The 22,078-nt window shown below is 46.1% G+C and overlaps 1 protein-coding gene across 6 annotated transcripts in view; it reads left to right on the top strand.

Annotated features, from left to right (window-relative positions):
• Nucleotides 1–22,078, top strand: part of ERBIN (erbb2 interacting protein) — a 250,724-nt gene that overhangs the window by 71,860 nt on the left and 156,786 nt on the right. For all 6 annotated transcript variants that reach the window (XM_075932367.1, XM_075932365.1, XM_075932362.1 and 3 more), the window contains one exon: nucleotides 1,822–1,878. The gene's annotated coding sequence lies outside the window, so the exon portion shown is untranslated. The remainder of the gene's footprint in view (nucleotides 1–1,821; nucleotides 1,879–22,078) is intronic.

The raw sequence follows: 22,078 nt of genomic DNA, 5'->3' as shown, positions 1-22,078 counted from the left end.
CTTAGAATTATTTAAATACTTGCATAGTTTGGCTATACTGTCTATGGTATTGTTTTCAAATGTATGCCAAGAATACCCAAGCTCCAGATGGGTAAACTTTGAAGATTGGACCCTGTGTGGACAGGGTCTGCTACTGTGAAGCAGCCCCTGTCCATAGGTGGTTTGAGCTCCCTGTAGACAGAGGCTGTTTTGCATCTCCAGGAGCAGCCTCTATTTGCAGCAAGCCTGGGCCCCTCCCTGGACAGAGGCTGCTTCGGTAGCCTTCTCTACTGCCCCCTTCCCTCTGCTGTTGCCTCTTGATAAGCCTAGGCACTTACTGGTTAGTCGTCTAGTCTAAATACACACCCCTAATTCAAATATACACTCTTATCTACATACTGTATATTTGTTGCAAAGGATACTGAGATCCTTTAAGTTTAATTATCAGCTGCAGAAAACATTTTTAGCTGATAATACTAATCTCTAAAGGGAAAAGACAAGGTAGATTGATCTTTAAACAGTACCGTACTCCCATTGAAGATAAACATTGAAGTTCCAATATTGAAGATAAAATTGCCCCTTTTATTAAAATATGCACACATTTAGTTGAAAAAATGTCTTTCACCTGAGGATCATTTTTTGGTCCAAAAGTGTACTTATTACAAATTGTTTGTTTGACCAATAAAAGAAAATTATCTGATGTGCCTTGTCCAGCATTTGCTGACAAGGAATCATGTAGAAAATTAACTTATGTTATTACGTTATGCATGAGTGAAGTGCAGTGTTTTCGTGCTCTATTAATTTCTAGTTACCATGTTTGGCTTCTCAAATAGATGTCTTCAGGATCATATGGAGAGAATGTTGCTGATACAAATTAATTTATTATTTGTTGTTATAATTTATTAGGATGTTTTTCAGCATTATTATAATGAATTTTCAACTTTTTCTATATTGGTAATGGTACTTGCTAACAATTCAAAAAAGATAGGTAAGGATTATAGAAGAAACAGTGTAGATAAAATCTAAAATCAAAATTATAGTAGAGGAGAAAGTGATCTTGCCTTTTACTATAGGGGTACTTTTTGGTTACCATTTCTAAAAAACCTTGCAAGTTCCGTCAGTTCGTCAGACCACTTTTGTTTAAATGAAGGAGGATTTTTAAATGATTTGAATGGTAAGTAAAATATCTAATATGAATAGTTTATATAGGCACTGCGTGAGCTACATACAGCCAACTTACAAACATGTCCACATTCAAGGAAAAGCTCACCTGCAACCTCAGTAGGGGAGATGGCAAGAAGCACTGGATGTGGCAAGCAGTGCAAGTGCTGGCTGGAGGACTCTGGAGGAGCAGGGGGAAGATTGTGTAGCTAATGGCTCTTTGAAGGGGAAACCACTGCTTTTCTTGAGCCACTGGCCACATGGCTACTTTCTGCTTCTCAAGCATCCTCCAGTATGTGCTGCTCACTGCCTCCTGGTGAGTGGAGGATGGGTGTAGCCCACAAGAAGTGGTGTAGGAGGGCTAGGTTATACCCAGAAATCCCCTTCAAAATCTCCAACTACTTCCTCATCCTCTAATTAAACCTGCTTTTCCTCAAACCCGTGCAATCAAGGTTAAATAAACAAGTATTTCTACCCTTTTTCGTAGTGTTCCAGCTACATAATGGGTTAAATAGGCTTTAGTGGGCTAGCCTGGGAATCTAACTACAATTTATAACATTGTTTCTGAGTTCTAATCGACCTACAAATGAACTTTTGGAACACAACCCATTCGTAAGTTGAGGACTTCCTGTATCTAATTATTAAGAATGTTGTCTAACTTGGTCTCTTTTCTTTTCACAGAATGTTGGCTTTGAAAGCTCAGGGAAGAAGCAGTAGGGGAAAAAACGTAACACAGTGGTAAGGATCATGGTTTTTTTTCTTTTGAACGAACAGCATGTATAAACACACTGTTAATTCTCATACAGGATTGACCAAATTAATGTATTTTAAGATTTTGTGCAACACTAATTCTTATGATGTTCTAAAATATTTTCCACTGAGACGTGATGCCAAATTTTAAGGTTAAAAATATCTGCGGGAGAGCCAATTGAAAGATATGTGTTTTCAGGCTAGTTTAGTCAAATTTGTGGTACTCTCTATGTGAAAGAAGAATATATAGTAAACTAAGTGGAAAACACCTGCCCTAGAATTTAACTGGCCATTGTAAAGCTCTCAATTTTTTAGTAAATGTTTGAAAGAGGGTGTCTGGATCATAAAAATATTTTGTGACGCTTTTAAATATATACCAGTTTGTTTAGTTTGTAGGGAAAACAAACAAGTTGCTTTCAAGTATTGGCAATAGATACATAGCGGATATTTGACAATTTGCAGGGCTTTTCTTCAATTTCACCAAATCATAAAATTTAGCAGGTAGGAAATAAGATTCAGTACTGACCTGTTGTGATATTGTGTAAGATGACTGTAGGATCACTGAAAGTATCTAATATTTATTTATTTATTTAGCTGCTTCTGTCCCATATTTTATCAAAAGGCTGAAATATGCGAGCCTGCTATCTTTAGGCTGTTGTCAGTGTAAATACCAATTTCACGTGATGTTACAAGGGTATAAAAAGTGCCCGCAACTGTATAATAAAAAAGAATGTTTGATGAAATATTTGCCTGTTTGTGTATGGTGTATCTTCCAAACAAATGAGATTATGACATCTGCTTCTGTCTACTCTGAGTGTGTTAATAAGATTTTGGAAATGCTACGTAATATTGATACCTCATTGGCTGTAGTTATTTAAATTAATCTTGAAACACACTTGAGTATTTTTACCCACCATTGTTTCAAGTAATGAATAAGGTAGTTATAACTGAGAGGTTTTTTTGCTTTATTTATGCATTTGACACAACTCTGGGCTAGTCATTGCAAATGCAGTTTGCCCTGAGTTACAAGAAACAGTATGTTGCCGTTGTCTGTCTTTCTTTGCTGCATGAAGATTGTCATTTGTTGTTTGGTTCATGCTGGTATAAAATTATTATTGGTATTTCTTCTCTTTCTTCCCGAACACTGGCTCAGCTAAGCTTCAGCGAAGCTGGCCGATGCATAGAATGTAACTAAGTCTACACCTACTCCTGGCTTCGGGGTGCTGGTAGTAGGAAAACAGCACTTTGGTGCTCCCATTTAGATGCACACACGGGCCAATCCAGGAGCGTAAGGAATTAGGGAGATCTTAAACTTTTTGCACATTTAGGCCATGACCACACAGAGAGAAGGTTGAATTTATTCAGCTTGATTTTTAGCATCCAATTTTGTAATGTGAAAGGTACATGTCTCCACTGTACACAAGAATTTGGTGTAGTTTGAAGTAGTTTTTGCCTAGAAGGGTGACGACCGAAGATTTTGAGAGCAATTCATTGTGGGTAGCTATCCCATAGTACCTGCAACCCTTTGCATTCTGGGTTATGCTTGCAGTACACCTGGGACCAAAACTGTGCAGTGCAGTGGTTGTAGCTACAAGGAGTGAGTGACCCATAATGTACTCATTTCCTCCCTCTTCCTGTGCTTAAGAGTAGGCTGTCAAGCGATTTAAAAAATTAATCACGATTAATTGCACTGTAAAACAATAATAAGAATACTATCTATTTAAATATATTTGGATGTTTTCTACATCTTCTAATAATATTGATTTCAATTACAACACATAATGCAAAGTGTATAGTGCTCACTTGATTTTTTTTTAATTACAAAACATTTAAACGGTAAAAAAAATTCAGTTTACCTCACTGAAGTATTGTAGTGCAAATTCTGTCATGAAAGCTGAACTTAAATTCTTCTGTATAATCAATATATTTGTCTCCTATTCAGAAGAATCCTTTTTTAGCTCAGCCTCAGCTGCGGGTGGCACAGGGCTGCAGTGGGGTAGACTCTGCCGTGGGCAGTGCAGAATTCGGGGTGGGGATCAGCTCCCAATTGCAGGTGGCATAGGGCTCATGTGAGGGTCAGCTCCCAAACTCAGGGGAGGGGTCAGCCCTGGCTTGGGGGTAAGGGGAAGTACACCACACCGTGGGCAGTACAGAGTTCAGGAGGGAAGGTGGGGGGGACTCAGCCCCAGAATCAGATGTAGAGGGAGGGTCAGTCCCAGCCCCAGGAGGCAAAGACAGGATGGCTTGGGTAAACCCTGCTGGCGGGGAAGGGGGACAGCTTGGGCAAGCCCTCTCCCAGGCTTTTTTATTTTTAAAAATATGGTCACCTGGGATGGGAGAGGGACGGGTGTCAGGGTCTTTACTTTTCTTGTTTACTTTTCCCTTGGAGCTGGAACCACATCTTCAGGTTTTTTTCCTCCTTACTGGCTGCTTGTTTTTTTCCTGTGCTCCCTCTGGTGGCAGTTTGCATTACTGTGACTTACCAGAGCCTTACTCATGCTGGTTTGCTGACCTCTGCGATTAATGAGAGTTAATTTTTTTAACGTGTTAATTCTGCCCTGTGTTAATCACAGGCATTAATGCCCACTAATTGACAGCCCTACTTAAGACCAACAGCAAACACTCTTTTCGTGCCCTTTTTTTCTCTTGTTGGTTCTCTGTACAGATGCCTTAGCAGGATAAATGTGGTCCCCATCCTGGATCCTGTTGAGCATCAAAGCATTATGATGATGATAACCTTGGTGTGTCTAATGCTGGCGTATGTCCAGAGTGTATCCAGTGTCTATCAGAAAGAGGAAGAATCTCAGGCACTTGAATTGAGTGAATTGCAAATGTCACTGGTATTCAATCCTCTGGACACAGTGGAACGCCAGTTCTGGTGCTGCAGACAAGCACACACTGGATGGTCTGCATTGTGATGCAGCTATGGGACAATCAGCAGTGGCTGCAAAACTTCTGTATGTGTAAGACCATTTTCACTGAAGTTTGTGAATTGCTTTCCCTCAACCTGAAGTGGAAAAATACCAGAATGAGACCCGTTCTGATTGTGGAGAAGTGAGTGGCAATTGTTCTGTAGAAGCCTGCAATACCAGACAGCCACCAGTCAGTAGAGTATCAATTTGGAGTGGGGAAATCTACAATAGGCGCTGTTGTGATCCAAGTAGCCAAAGCAATTAATACCCTACCTCTACAGAGAGTAGCCACTCTGGAAAATGCGAAGTACATAGTTGAGGGCTTTGTCATGCTGGGCATTGATCTGAATCTTGGATCTATATGTGATATTTAACATTACAGAAATAGTCACATTTTGAATTATAATTTATAATTTTCGAGGTTTGGATTAGATCATATGGTTTCATATTAATTTATGTATCTCTTATTCCATAAGGGGACTAATCTAAAACTACATTGAAGTTAATGAAAAGACTGCCTTGGACTTCATATTGGATCTGATCCATAGATCATAGAGTTATAGAACACTAGAACTGGAAGGGACCTCGAGAGGTCATCGAATCCAGTCCCCTGCTGTCATAGAAGGACCAAGAATAGATCATCAGGTGTCTGTTTAATCTGCTCTGAAATATCTCCAGAGATGGAGATTCCACAACACCCGTAGGCAATTTTATTCCAGTGTTTAATCACCCTGGGTATGTCTACACTACAAAGTTCATTCGAACTAACGGATGTTAGTTCGAATTAACTTTCATAGGCGCTACACTAGTGCTCCGTTAGTTCGAACTTAATTCGAACTAGCAGAGCGCTTAGTTCGAACTAGGAAAACCTCATTTTACAAGGATTAAGCCTAGTTCGAACTAGCTAGTTCGAATTAATGGGTGTGTAGCCCCTTAATTTGAACTAGTGGGAGGCTAGCTCTCCCCAGGTTTCCCTGGTGGCCACTCTGGCCAACACCAGGGAAACTCTATGCTCCCCTCCCGACCCCAGACCCCTTAAAGGGACACGGGCTGGCTACGGTGCCCGTGCCAGGTGCAAGCCTGCCAGCACCCAGCCAGCAGACCCTGCACCTGGCACGGATCGAGCCACCCACCCGATGCCCCTCAGCCCTCCCCCTCTTCCCGGGACCAGGCTGGCGGCTCCCAGGAGCTTGCCCGGGACCGCAAGAGGCGGGCACCCGCCTGGGCTAGTGCAGACATCGTGGATCTCATCCACGACCTCCGCACTAGGCACAGGAAAGTGGCCGTCTAGGGCAGGATAGCTGCCAGCCTGGCCACCCAGGAGCAGGTGTGCAAGAGAATCAAGGGGGTCCACTGAGACCCCCGACCCTGAGCCCTGAGCTTACAATGGCCGTCCTGGGTCAGACCAAAGGTCCATCTAGCTCAGTAGCCTGTCTGCCGACAGCTGCCAACCCTAGGGACCCTGGAGGGGATGGACCGAAGACAGTGACCAAGCCATTTGTCTCGTGTCATCCATCTCCAGCCTTCCACAAACCTTGGGCAGGGACACCACTCCTACCCCCTGGCTAATAGTACTCCGTGGACCCAACCTCCATGACTTGATCTCACTTCCCTTTAAACTCTGTTCTAGTTCTAGCCTTCACAGCCTCCTCCAGCAAGGAGTTCCACAGGTTGACTCTTTGCTTTGTGAAGAACAACTTTCTGTTACTAGTTTGAAGCCTGCTACCCATTCCTTTCCTTTGGTGTCCTCTAGTCCTTCTTTATGGGAACTAATGAAGAACTTTTCTGTATGCACCCTCTCTACCCAACTCTTGCTTTTAGAGCCCTCTATCCTGTCCCCCCTCCGTCTCCTCTTTTCTGAGCTGAAAAGTCCCAGTCTCTTTAGCCTCTCTTCATATGGGACCTGTTCCCAACCCCTGATCATTTTAGTTGCCCTTCCCTCTCCCAGCCTCTCTCTTCCCCTCTCCCACCTCCTTTTCCCAGTCTCCCCCAGTTTTGTTCAATAAAGACAGATTCCATTTTGGAAAACACATTATCTTTATTTTGTACATCAGGAAGTGGGGCTAGGGAAGGGTAAGTGGAAGGAGGTGAGGGAGGAATGGGGTACGAGCCCCCGATGGGGAGGACTGGGCTGGCTCTGTGGGCTTCTGGGGGTGGAAGCTCTCCTGCAGCCCCCCAATTGCCCCCTCTGCCCAGATGGCAGCCTGCGGCAAGTGCAGCCGGGCTGATGGCTGAGTGCTGTGATGTGCCGAGTGTGGGTACTCCGGGCACTCCAAGCCAGGACTGCTTTGCAAGCGGGGCATCCCTGAGAACTGTCTGTCCGGGGTGGGGGTCGGGACCCTTTAAGCGCAGCCCTCGGCTAGCCTGAGACAGCATCTCCACGCTCTAAGTCCTCCTCTGATGCCCTGCCGGCACTGCTTCCGGCCATCCTTAAGCCCGGTTCAGGGTCCACTTAATGTGGACATGCTAGTTCGAGTTAGCAAAACGCTAATTAGAACTAGTTTTTTAGTCTGGATCCGTTACTTCGAATTAACTAATTAGAACTAAGTTAGGGGGTCTGCAGTCAATTACTTGTAAATAGTTGTCCCTTTGTTCATTCTTCTTTATCTTTAAAAAAAAAAAAAAAAAAAAAAAAAAAGGACTCGTTAACACTTCGTTAAAGCCTGGGCTTTCTTTGGCTTCCCCACTGTCACTGACAAACAGCTTAGTCTCCAGGAGTCTGACAGAGATTCTTCTCAGAAGCCCAAACAAACAAAAACCCAAAAGAAACAAACAAACTTCTGAGGAAGTGGGTCTGGCCCACGAAAGCTCATCATCTAATAAACCATCTTGTTAGTCTTTAAAGTGCTACATTGTCCTGCATTTTGCTTCAAACTTAACCCAGTCATACCTGAATCCTCAGGATTCAAGAAGTGTGCCTTATGCAGTGAGCCCATGCCAACCTCAGATGGGCACTCAGCATGTATACGCTATTTAGAGGAAAACCATATTCCCCAAAAATGTGGGCACTATTCAAAAATGACAGCCTGCACCTGCTGAGACAGAGAAATATGACTGAAAATCTTGCTGCTGGACAAACTGCTAGACCCCGATAGAGTGGCTACTGCAAGGGAGACCCAGAAAAGAAGGGTCTCTTCCCCTGAACCGCCAGCAGGAAACAAAAAGAAAGCTTCTCCCACCAGGTCGCTCGCACCTGAGAGGACCGCGGGAGATAAGACAGTGTCCTCTGCCTCTGCCTCTTGTCACACTGGGTTGGGGACAAGAGTGAGCAAAGCTGTGGGGACCCATAGAGCTTCTTGGGTGCCGACAGCAGCTTCAGTGCTGACTACACAAGTGGTGCCAGAGCAGCGATCACTCGCGTGGACAGCTGTGGCACCGAACAAAGCTCTCCTGGCACTGGCAACACAGCAGCCACTGTTGTCAGTGTCGCGGAGCAGTCCCACAGCTCAAACAGCTGCGGCACCGGCAAGCACAGTAGTGCTGCGCTTGATGGAACACCGGAGCAGGAACTGCAGCCGGCACAACAGCAGTCAGAGCCAACAGTGAGAGCACCTTACAGAATGCGGAGAGAAGGGGCTTCCCACTCCCCTTCTCCGGGTTCTTCTCCACCAATGTATCAATCATATCTGCAGCATGTCTACCGGCAGCACACCCCAAGACAGCACTGGTATCACAGGTGCTATTCCCCATATGGACACCCACCCTACAATGACTACTACAGGCATCGATCCTACTCTCCACCATACAGACTGTCACCACGCTATCATTATTCTCCACGTGTAAGTTACGAGAGGCACATACCAGTTGCAGATCATTCAGGTACTCATTGCCTCACCCATTGGATCATTATTATGATTGATTGCCACCTTGCTTCTCCATATTCATCATGTTCACACCTTCACCACCGTGCCCAACAACAACCTTTGCACACCAGCCTGCTGCCGGAGCAACACTATAGTCGTCAGCTGACCTCCCTAGCACACAGCCTGGGCGCCACATCATACTGCTTGGACCTGGAGGAGGGACAGTTGTCGGAAGTGGAGGACCAGCAGACTGAAATTCCAATCCCTAACTGCTCCTCTTCTTTACTAGATGAGGCGGTTTTCCCAGTGGACCTGTCTTCACCAGATGATTTTAAATAGTTTCAGGACCTCTTCAAGTGAGTGGCCCAGTCCCAGGAAATCTAACTAAGAGAGGTGCAAACAAAACAGTATAGATTATTGAAAAACTTGCATCTGAGGCAGAGAGCGAAGGTGGCCATTCCTATTGACGAAGCCATTATGGAGGCTGTGGATACTATCTGGCAGACACCAGCGTCAGTGCCACCAACCTGCAGGAGAGGGGACAAGAAACACTTTGTCCCATCCAAGAACCTTGAGTTCCTCTTCAACCACCCACAACCGAACTCACAGGTGGTAGATGCAGGTCAACAGGGGACCAAAGCACCGCAGTGTAAGGCACTACCACATATCAAAAAGCTGGATATATTTGGAAGAAAAGTAAACTCCTCAGCAACCCTGCTCCTACGCATTTCTAATTATGCTTGCCTTGTTGTCTAATCACAACTTTGACAATTATGAAAAGATAGTGCAGCTTCTTCAATACCTGCCAGAAAATAAGCGTTCCCCTCTTAGTCACTTGTGCAAGAGGGTTTTGCAGCGGCACAAGGAAGTCTGAAAATCTCATTGGATGTGGCGGACACAGCAGCCCTCACCACCGCAACTGCAACAGCGATGAGGTGTTCTGCTTTGCTTACTTCTGCAGTAGTTCCAAAGGATCTTCACACAAAAGTGGAAGATCTCCCATTTGACAAAAACAAGTTATTCGCAGAAAAGATGGATGATGTCCTTCATTCCGGGAAAGATTCCCGTTTAAGCTCCACTCTCTGGGAATGTACGCACACCCCTTTTGGCACAAGAGATACTATCCATGCCAGAGGAGGTACGGCTACCCCTATCAGGGACAGCAGCAGCAGCAGCGATCTATAGACCAATCACATGCAAGACAACGCCCGCAATGTAGACGACCCCAACCATCCCGTACAGGCAGTCAACAAAACGCCAAGCAGCAAGTTTGATGATTTGGTCAAGGGCATGCAAGAAGTCCTTGTGGTGACAGAACAACAGGTCACTCATGTTTTTCACCATCGACTTCAACCTTTTCAAGGTCAATGGGAGGCAATTACATAAGACTGCTGGGTATTATAACTTGTGGCATCCGGGCTCACCATCCCCTTTACCATCATACCACCCACAAATCCACCAACCCGTCCCTCTTCAGGGATCCATCTCACGAGATCCTGTTGAAGGAAGAGGCCCAGCATCTGCTTTCCATAGGAGACATAGAGCCCATTCCTCCTCATTTTAGAGGAAGGAGATTCTATTAACGGTTTTTTCTCAAAGAAAAAGACGGGAGGATGGAGGCCTATCCTTGACCGCAAGAAGCTGAACAAATACCTCCACCGTCAAAGGTTCAGTATGGTGACCCTTTCCAAAATAATACCGTCACTAGATAAGGATGATTGGTTTGCAGCCCTCGACTTGCAAGTCGTATATTTTCACATAACAATACATCTAGCTCACAGATGTTTTCTCTGATTCACCATCGGGAACAATCATTTCCAATACCAAGTGCTACCATTTGGACTCGCATCGGCTCCCAGAGTGTTTTCAAAAACCCTGGTGGTAGTAGCTGCTCACCTACGACGCAGAGACATGATCATATTTCCATATCTAGACGAGTGCCTTATAAAAGGCAGGTCGAGACAAGACATACTACAAATGGTGACAGTAACCAGGCAAACATTTCTGTTGCTTGGGCTCATCATCAACGAGCAGAAGTTGTCTCCAGATCCTACGCAGAGTATAAATTTAGTAGGTGCACGTCTAGATTCCACCACAGGACGTGCGTACTTACCTTAAGAGCGTTTTTGGATTATACACAAGCTGGCCACGGTAGTCATCCACACCCCTGCAGTCACCGTACTTACCTATCTCTGCCTCAGAGGCATATGGCGGCCACCACCTTCGTAGTTCAACATGTGAGACTTCATTTTCGTTGTCTGCAGCATTGGCTGGCATTGGTGTATACTCCAACGAAGCACTCCACACGCAAGGTGATAAAACCAACCACTTTGGTTCTCAGATCCCTGGATTGGTGGTTGAACCCCAAAAATCTGCTAGCAGGAGTCCCATTCAAATGCCAACAGCCATTGGACCAGCCGACTATGGACGTCTCCCTTTTGGGCTGGGGTGCACACTTTGATGGCATGTCCGTGCAAGGCAGATGGTCTGCAGCAGAGGCAGTTTCCCATATCAACCTCCTAGAACTAAAAGTGGTATTCCTCGCGTGCAAGCATTTTTGCATGCACATTATTGGTACGACTGTCAGAGTGCTGACGGACAACATAGCAATTATGTATTATATCAGTCGTCAAGGAGGAGCACGATGCCGGCTACTATGCACACAGGCAGTCTGCTTATGGAACTGGTGCATATGAAACCGCAACACTCTGGTAGCATCCTACTTACCAGGCACGAGCAACGTCGTGGCAATGCTCTCAGCAGATTTTTCCTTTAGGATCACGAGTGGGAAATCCACCCCAATGTCCTGGACAACATCTTTCGAACTTAGGGATTGCCACAAATAGACCTCTTCGCGACCTACAGGAACAAGAAGTGTCACCTTTACTGCTCCAGAGGAGGCATGGACAAAGGCTCCCTTGGAGATGCACTCTTAATCCAGTGGGAAGCGCCTCTGTTCTATGCATTCCCACCAACGGTACTTATTCCGAGAGTAATCCAGAAAATCAAAGAAGACTCAGCCTGGGTCATACTTCTAGCACCAATCTGGGCAAGACAGCCATGGTACCCATTCCTTCACAGGATGTCCCTGTTCCCACCATGTCCCTTGCCACTCCTCCCAGACCTTCTTTCCCAGAACCAGGGGTCCTTGCTACACCCCAGACTAGAGACCCTCCACCTGACTGCGTGGTTCCTCGCTGGTTCAGACTAGAAGAGCAACTTTGCTCAGAGGCAGGGAAGACAGTACTCTTGAACAGTAGAAGACAAACTACAAGAAGGTCTTACCTAGCAAAATAGAGGAGATTCGTAGCTTGGTGTGAGAAAAGTGATATCGAACCACACTCAGCACTGATGCATGAAATCCTAGATTGTATCTTTTCCTTCCACCAGGCTGGTCTTTTGATCTCTACCCTGAGAGTCCACCTATCAGCAATCACTGCCTTCCATACCACCATCGAAGGTCACTCTATCTTTGCTCATCCCATGACCAAGAGACTGCTTAAGGGAATAGCAAACCTCAAACCCCCACGCAGACCTGCCTCGAGCTTGGATTTGGTCCTCAACGCGCTAATGTACCCACCCTTCGAGCCACTAGCCACCACGTTGTTATCTCTGCTCAACATGAAAGTGGTATTCTTATTGGCAGTTACATCTGCCCGTAGGGCTAGTGAACTGGCGGCATTAATGGCAATGCCACCTTTCCCTGTTTTCAACAAGGACTCAGTCACGTTGTGTACCTATTCAGCCTTCATCCCTAAAGTCACGTCACAATTTCATGTCAACAAACCAGGCATCTTGCCTATCTTTTACCCAAAGCCGCATACCTCTACTCAAGACTCACTACTTCATACCCTCGATGTACGTTGAGCTACAGCATTTTATAGAGACAGAACACAGACTTGGTGCAAAACCAACTATCTTATAGAATGCACGGCGGACTGATCCAAGGATAACCCATTATACTCCCAATGTCTTTCCAGGATCATAGTCTCTTGCATCACCAAGTGTCACTCGATCCGAAACAAGCCCCTTCAGACTCTTCCTAGGGCACATTCCACCAGGGCAGTGGCAGCATCCACAGCGTTTGTCAGAGGAGTCTCACTGCTGGAAATCTGCAGGGCAGCCCCATGGTCCTCAAGCTTGACTTTTGTGAACCACTACACGATAGTGAGGTGGTGGATGCCCAAGTCCTTGGTGACCTTAGCAGTATTTTCGGTCATTGACAAACCTGAACTCCAGGAACGCAACATGAGTACTGCTACAAAGTCACTATGAGTGGAGCACTCAGGGGATCACTCGAAGAAGTTACTCACCTTTGTGCAGTGACGATTGTTCTTCAAGATGGATCCCAATGGGTGCTCCATGTCTTACCCTTCCTCCCCATTCTGGAGTTGTTTCTTTTTGTATTCTTACAGATACCAAACGGTGAGAGGAACTGACAGGTAAGCTGGGTGCGCGCGAAGATCAAAGAGCGCAAACGGCGCATGTTGCACATTGCGCATGCGTGACCTGGCTGAATGCAGCTATGAAAAGCCTCTGAGCTGCGGCGCCAGGATGAACCTGACACCATGAGTGGAGCACCCACGGGGACCCATCTCGAAGAAAGATCATTACTGCACGAAAGTGAGTAACTTCTTAGTAGTTAAGTATCAGAGGGGTAGCCGTGTTAGTCTGAATCTGCAAAAGCGGCAAGGAGTCCTGTGGCACTTTATAGACTAACTGAAGTGTCGGAGCATAAGCTTTCATGGGCAAAGACCCACTTCGTCAGATGCATGCATCTGACGAAGTGGGTCTTTGCCCATGAAAGCTTATGCTCCGACACTTCAGTTAGTCTATAAAGTGCCACAGGACTCCTCACTGCTTTCTTAGTAGTTGTTAGCTGTAGTCATAGTTAGTAGGTTGTAGTTGTAGTTGTAGTTCCAGTTCCAGTTTAAAAAACAAACAAACAAAACCCTCTGTTGTTCGTTGTTACTGGCCTTAGGCCATTCGGGGGAAGGAGGTGTGAGGTGGGGAAGAAAGAAACATCTTCTAACTATGCTGGGATCTCCCGGTTTCAAAAAAATGTGAGATCTGCCGAGAGGCAATGCTGGCCTCTAATAGCCATTCCTTCTGCATCCGATGTTTGGGCGAGGTTCATGTGCCTCAGAAGTGTGCCCATTGCTCTAAGCTAATGGCCAGGGCACGGCACGATAGAGAGAATGCGCTTATGGATTATTTTATTTGATAAGGTGCTCCAGCTCTTGGACGCCACGTCTACCTCTACTTCAGATCCTACAACTTCTCAAAAATGCAGGGCGTCCTCTCCAGGGGCAGCCCCACTAAGAAAAAAGCAGGTTTCACTGGCGTGTTCTTTGCCTCTGGCCCCAATCACCAAGGTGAGCATGGGGGACAAACCCAGCACATCTGGCACCGCCTCCTTATATTCAATGGTGACCCCAGCCGTGAGGCCCAAGAAAACATCGGGCCCGGTGCCAAGGCTCACAATGGCACTGAAGACCCCAGCAGCCACGGTGCTATCACCCGCACTGACTTCAGTGGCACTGCCATCAGCGGGCGTAGTAACGCCGCCGGTGTAATCTGCTAGACCACCGGTGTCGTGGCCTCACTCAGCACTGGAAGTGCTGAATGATCCCACATCACTAAGGAAGGCTGCTGCAAAGTCAGATAAGCACAGGAGACCCTCTCCTATGTTGCCCTCCTCTACGTTCTCTCTGGCACCATCTCCCTCTCCGCCGGCGCCAAGATTGCCGGTACCGCACATCTATCATGCACAATGGGAACACTATATGTATCCCTGGCATTACGGGCCTACATCCCCATATGTGTTGGCACTATATATAAAGGCTCAATACCATGCCAGACACATCTGTTTCGCTCCCCCTCTCCTCCAGAGGCTCTGTAACATACTCTTGCTCGCCACTATGCTCACCACATACAGAGTTCGAAAGACACTACGGGCATGCTCACTCCTCTTGATGCTTCTCACCCGGTTGCTATTACTATAACCGGGAGCACACATCCCATCACCACACCAGGAGGTGTTCCCTCTGCTATTGCAGATCTCCCAAGTATGCACTGATACCAGTCACTGAGAGAGAGCGACCCTTGGCCTCGCTACCTCTCAAATACAACAGACAGGACTATGCAGCACTTTAAAGACTAACAAGATGGGTTTATTAAGTGATGAGCTTTCGCGGGACAGACCCGTTCATGTCATTTAAGCATGAATGACAGGTCAGAGGCTTTTCTTTGAAGTCTTGTGTCCTGATGTTGGTAAGAATCATCCTGAGGTTAGGTGGCTGTCTTTAGAAAACTATGGGTCTGTTTCTCAGAGCCTCTCGGAGTGTAGTATCCTGTTCCAGTATAGGTTGTAGTTTATCGATAATGTGTTGGACGGGTTTAAGTTGGGGGCTATAGGTGATGACAAGTGGTGTTCTGCCGTTGGTTTTCTTGGGTCTGTCTTGAAGTAGATGGTTTCTGGGTATTCGTCTGGCTCTCCACAGGACACATACCACACTAATACCAACCCTGGAACTTTCCCTTACAACAAACCCCATTGTCAGCTTTGCCCACATATTTACTCTGCCGACACCATCATTGGACCTAACCAATTCGGTTATAAGATCAAGAATACATATTCCTGTTCATTCAGAAAGATAATTTGTCATCATGTGCCAACAGCATCCGTCTATGTACATTGGACAAACGTCTCAGACACTTCACCAAAGAATCAATGCACACAAAACAGATATCAGACAGTTTCACAAAGAAAAAACAGTTTCTTGCCATTTCAACCAGAAAGGGCATTGTCTCAACGACTTGACTACCTGCATCCTGCTTCAAAGACATTTTAACGCAAGACTTCAAAGAGAAACATCTGAACTGTCATTCATACTTAAATTTGACACTTGACGACTGGTCCTCAACAAAGATGCTAATTATCTTACCCATTACAAAGATAGCTTCCCCAATTATCACCTCTAATATCATTAGCTCACAGACATTAACCTTCTCCCCCTATCCCCCCCCATCTGTTCTGAAATTTGATTTGTCCTTTTTATGTGTGTTCACCTTTTTTGATTGTATCCCTTTGGTATATATGGTCATGCCAATTTTCTTCCACAATTTGATCTGAGGAAGTGGGTCTGGCCCGTGAAAGCTCATCACCTAATAAACCATCTTGTTAGTCTTTAAAATGCTGCATAGTCCTGTCTTTTGTTTCAGCTAGACCAGACTAACACGGCTACATCTCTATTACTACTCAAATACAACAGTCAGAGCCATAAGAGGGGCAGTTGTCGGAGGCCGAAGAACAGTAACCCGATACTTTGCCAACTGAGCAGTCATCCTCGCTGGACAAGGCCGTGATCCCAGGTGACATGTCCCCCCCCGATGATCTCAAGCAGTTCCAGAAACTGTTTAAAAGGGTAGCATCAAGTCAGGAAATCCAATTGGCCGAGGTGCAAGACAAACAATATCGCCTCCTAAAAAATCTCCAGCCCATGCAGCAGGCTAAGATAGCGTTCCCGATCGATGAGGTAATTATGGAGGCTGCAGAGGAGATTTGTTGAATGCATGCCTCTACTCCACCAACAAATAAATGGGTGGATAAGAAGTACTTCGTACCATTGAAACGGTTGGAGTTCTTATTCAGCCATCCACAGCCAAACTCCCTAGTGGTGGATGCTGTACAACATAGATCAAAAGCTTCCCAGCACAGAGGCATCACCTCAGACCAGGGCAATAAAAAGCTAGACCTTTTTGGAAGAAAGGTCTACTCCTCAGCCACCCTATTGTTGTGTATCAGGAACTATGCGGCATTGTTATCGCACCATGATTTCGACAATTATACCAAGCTAACCTCACTGATGGGTCACCTCCCTGATTCTGAAAGACCAATTTTAAAATCCATAGTGCAGAAAGATTATGCTTCCGTTAGAACAGGGCTTCAAATTGCCCTGGATGTAGCGAACACCGCCGCCAGATCTATGGTGACTGCAATAGCAATGAGAAGACCTTTGTGCCTACAGTCTGTGGGAGTTCCCAAGGAGTTGCAGAACAAAGTGGAGGACCTCCCTTTTGACAAGCAGAAGCTTTTCACGGAAAAGACAGACAAGGTTCTTCACTGCAGAAAGGACTCCTGTACTACCCTTAGAACGCTGGGGATGTACACACCCCAGTATCACTGAAAACATTACCATCTGTACCAAAGGTGATATGATTTCCCTTACAACAGACAGCAACAACAACGCAGGTTTGATCAATCCAGATAGAGATAGCAACCGCAAAGAAGGTGCAGTCAAACGAACCATGCCCCAGTTCAACCTATGAACAAGCAGCAGGTTTGACTTCTTTGTCAAGGGCTCCCAACCACATCCTATTGTTACCTTAGAGCACCAACCCTCAGGCACTTTCCATCACCTCCTGAGGCTGTTGTACCATTAATGGACCACTGTCCCCTCCAATCGCTGGGTTCTGGAGATCGTGTCCTCCTGTTTCACCATTCCATTCCTATCTCTACCTCCAACTACCTCACCCAGCCCGTCACTCTTCAGGCACCCTTCACACGATAATTTATTTAAACAAGATGTCTATTGCCTCCTATCCATTCAGACAGTAGAGAAGGTACCGAACAATTTCAGGGGAAAAGGGTTCTATTCTTGCTATTTTCTCATGCAGAAGAAAACGGGAGGCTTGAGACCCATACTCGACCTTTGGAACCTAAATCGGCACTTAAGAAAACGATGCTTCAAGATGGTGAGCCTTGCTTCGATAATACTGGCTCTAGACAATGGAGACTGGTTCGCAGCCCTCGACTCCCGGATGCTTAGTTCCATATTACTATGCATCTGGCACACAGACAATTGCTTCGCTTTACAATAGGCAGAAAACATTTTCAGTACTGAGTGCTTCCTTTCAGCCTTTCATCAGCACCCAGGGTTTTTTCCGAAGACCCTGGTGGTCTTAGCAGCGTACTTATATCAAAAGGGTATTATAATCTTCTGCTACCTCAATGACTGCCTGATAAAAAGCTGCTCCTTCGTGGAAGCACAACAGATGGTAATGATGGCCAGACACGCTTTCGATTCAGTAGGCCTAATTGTCAACTAACAAAAATCAATAACCGTCCCCTCTCAGACCCTGGACTTTATAGGGAGTGACTTGATTCAGTAGCAGCATATACTTACTTGCCAATTCAAAGGTTCCAGACAATCCAGGAACTTATTTCCATACTCATTACTAGCCCAACAATGACAGTGCTTACCTGCCTACAGTTAACGGGCCATATTGCAGCAACAGCCTACGTAATCTATCATTCAAAACTACATTTCCGCTACTTTCAACACTGGCTGGCATTGGTGTACACTGCCACAAGACATCAAGTCCTCAAGGTAGTGTCTCCTTCCACCAACATATGCTTGTCCTTACAATAGTGGACCAATCCACGCAACCTTTTAGCAGGAGTTTCCTTTCGCCGGCCTCAGCCTTCGACACAAATTAATACAGATGCATCCCTTCTCGGCTGGGGAGCCCATATGAATGGCATGACTGCACAGGGCAGGTGGTCACCGCCGGAGACAGCCCTCCATATAAACTTTCTCGAGCTCAGAGTGGTTTTCATTGCCTGCAGGCATTTCCAGGAATATATCCGTGGAACATCTACCAGTATACTCACCGACAACTTTGCCACAATGTATTGCATAAACTGCCAAGGAGGAGCACGGTCCAGATCCCTCTGTGCAGAGGCGATCCGTCTCTGGAATTGGTATATTCGCAACAAGGTCACTTCAATAGCATCGTACTTATCTGGCGCGAACAATGTTGTGGCAGATTCCCTGAGCAGGCATTTTGCACCTGATCATGAGTGGGAGATTGAGTCAGATGTACTCCATTCAATATTCCATTGTTGGGCCTCCCTTTGATAGACCTCTTTGGCACACACAGGGACATGAAATGCCAATATTATTGTTCCAGGGCAGCTGTATGCCAGCAATTTCTAGAGGATGCCTTCCCTCTCCATGGGGGGGACCCCTTCTACATGCGTTTCTCCCCACCATACTCATACGCAAGATTCTGGACAAGATCAAATCAGATGGGGCCACGTAGATTCTCATATTCCCCACCTAGGCATGACAGATGTGGTTTCCATTTCTTCACAGAATGTCCCTCTGACTACCATATGCCCTTCCCAATCTCTTAGACTTCTTGTCCCAAGATCACGGCCGTTTTCTGCCACCACAACTGTGCACTCTTCACCTCCCTCCACAGATTAAGTGAGCTTGTGACACTGTCAGCACCACTGTATACAGTTTTCCATAAGGAGCGAGTGACACTTCAGCATCACCCAGCCTTTATTCTGAAAGTCTGCTTGGCATTCCATATCAATGAGCCAATCATACTCCCCTCTTTCTACCACAAACCTCACCACGCGAGGCACTTCTCCATACTCTAGATGTTTGTTGGGCACTAGCCGACGGATCTAAAGGTGAAGCACTCTTTTCCCAGCGTATCGCCAAACTTATAGCCTCCTGCATCACCACTTGCTACTCTCTCTACATAAGCCTCTCCCATCACAACCAAAGGTGCATTCTACAAGATCTGTAGCTGCCTCCACAGCCTTTTTGAGGGGAGTTCCTCTTCAGGACGTTTGTCGTGCCACCACATGGTCATACATTGTCACCTTTGTGAACCATTATGCAATTGTTCAGAGACTGGCAGTGGATTCCTTGGTGGCTTCAGCAGTACTTTCAGCCTCACACAAACCTTGATTCTGGAGCCCACCTCCGTGTGTTTACGAGTACTACTGTACAGTCACCTACAGTGGAGCACCCATGGGGACACTACTCAAAGAAGTAGTAGTTACTCACTTTGGTGCAGTAATAATGGTTCTTCGAGATTTGTGTCCCTGTGAGTGTGCCTCTACCTGCCCTCCTTCCTGCTCCGTAATCTAGGTTCACAGATTTCTCATTTCAGATCCTCGAGTGGGTGAGAGGAGCTGGCAGGAGCCAGACCATGCAGATGAGGTAAAGGGTGTGAACGGCGTGAGATGCGCACCACACATGTGCAGTCTGGCCAACTACTGCTATTGGAAAAACTCTGAACTGCAGTGTCGGGATGGGGCCCAGCACCTACAGTGGAGCATCCACGGGGGGACACATCTCGAAGAACCATCATTACTGCACCAAGGTGAGTAACTTGTTCACAGGAATGGAGTACACATAAACGAAGCAAGGTTGCTACAATTGTGTGAAAGATTTTTAAAGGTAAGTTTGAAAGGCTTAAATAACTAAATTGTTTTCTATTAATATATCTGCAACATGATAATCTGTGTTTTTATTATAAGCCACTGTAAACTGAATAAAAGAGATGATCATTCAGTTGGAATCCTCTAGGTTGGTGAATGAGTAGAAAGTAGTATTTAGCAGCACAAACAGAACAAAAAAACCACAAAGGCTAGGAACCCTATTGAGGTACCTTAAAGCAGGGGTGGGGAACCTCAGGCCTGGGGCCACATAGCCCCCCAACTTGCCAGGGTACAGCTCCACCAAGGCTCAGACACCCCCCCCCCCCGCAAGCTTCCCCTTCCGCCCCATATTGGGGAGCCTGTCCTGGTGCTCCTGTCCCCCCACTGCTTCACCATGGTGCTGGAACACACAACATCTACTAGGCTGGGTCCTTCCTAGACTCTGGTGTGTGAGGGGTATGTGGGGAGTGTCTTTTCCTTCTCAGTCAGGTGCCATGTTTTTATATGTGGCCCTCCACTGATTTTTTCTGTGGGTCAGTGGCCCCCCCAATCCAAGAGAGGTTCCCCAACTCTGCTTTAAAGGAATTAGGGATATAAAAGGTTAATTGGCCGACTCATTACTGGTTAACTGGAGGTCCACGCTTGGCAAGAGCAAGCCCTCCTCCCCCAATCTGTGGCATGGCAGATGGGGCCAGCTGAAGCAAGGCCCCGGTCCCCCTTCCTCCCATGGTGTGGCAGGCAGGGCCGGCTAGAGCAAGCCCCTTCCTCCATAGGGCCCCAGCCCTCCATGGTTAACCAGTTAAACATACTATGTAACCAGTTAACTTTTTAAATGGTAATTTACATCCCTAAAATGGATTTGATATTCTCAGTTGTGACTGCTGCCCTGTAAAATATTAGGCTCTACTAGAAGCTTTTGAAATTTTAGCCTGCAATATGTCATCCATATTCTTAAATAATTTTGGCAGTATACAAAGAATATACCTTAGCTCGTCTCAAGCACAATTGGTAGAGGAGGGAATGTTGGTGTCAAGCTGGCAGCTATCCATAAAACTTGGTCAAAGAAGCAAATAAATTTTATTCAATGAATCCTTTGTGAACTAGGGTGTTGCATAGATGTGAAGTAGCACCCTTTTGTAAGTGCTACTGCATCAATCTGGACAGATGAAATCAGAGAGTCTAGAAAACAAGATCAGTATCTTGGAATATAAGGACATTAACTGGAAGAAATACATAGCTACTGCAGATGTTGAAAAAGAAAGTATAGACTGCTTGCATTCAAGAGACCAAATGGAAGAGAGCAAATAAAGGAGATATTGGAAAACGCTATTCTACTGTGTTGAATAAGAGAAACTGAGTCTGTCGTGTGTGTGTGTGTGTGTGTGTGTGTGTGTGTGTGTGTGTAAAGGTTCCTGTGGGATGACAGAGTGACATCATCTGCATCTTCATGCCAATGCCACTGCCGTTGCCTGCCTCCACCTCCATTTTGAGACATGTGGTCTCCTCCCTACTCCACTGCATGGCCTTCTCCTCCACTCTCCTGTGTTACCCCCCCCCCGCCCGATCCCGTTTCTTTCAGTGAGTGGGATAGGATGGGGGTGCAGGATCTAGGCAGGCAGTGGGGTGCAGGAGGGGGTGAGGGTGAAGAGATTGGCCAGAAAGGAAGTTGCAGGAAGCGGGCTGGGAGTAGGATGTGGGGTCAAGAGGGAGGGTGCAGGAGCAGGCTTGGAGTAGGGTTCCCGTCCCAGGGGAAGGTGACGGAGCAAGGGAGGGTGCAGGAGCAGGCTAGTGTCAGGGTGTGGGTTCAAGGGGGACAGTGCAGGATGGGAGAGGTAGTTGGTGAGTGTAGACCCCTAGTTTTATTGAAAATTATGCAGGAATTTGTAGTGGTTTTGGAGAGATAAGTGAGAGTCTAATTTTGGTTAAGATAGCACTTGAAAACGGGTCCCCTAAACATTGTGTGCATCTATACCTGAAGTGGGATATGATAAACAAGAAAAAAAGAACTTTTTGGATCAGAGGACTAGACACCATTAAAAGTAATGAAGAATCAAAGAATCATAACTGGTGCTGAAATTAATGCTTGTGTAGGGCAGTGGTTCCTAGTCTTTTTCATATTGTGGACCGGCAAACCCATTCACAAACTTTTGGCAGACATGCATAATCTATTAGCATATGCAAATATGTAAATAAAATGTTGCTTCTACACCTAGACCCAACCCAGCCCC

Source organism: Pelodiscus sinensis, chromosome 6, assembly GCF_049634645.1.
Source record: "Pelodiscus sinensis isolate JC-2024 chromosome 6, ASM4963464v1, whole genome shotgun sequence".
Lineage (NCBI taxonomy): Eukaryota > Metazoa > Chordata > Testudines > Trionychidae > Pelodiscus > Pelodiscus sinensis.
Note: the sequence above shows the minus strand (reverse complement) of the source record. Positions and strands in the feature narration are given on the sequence as shown.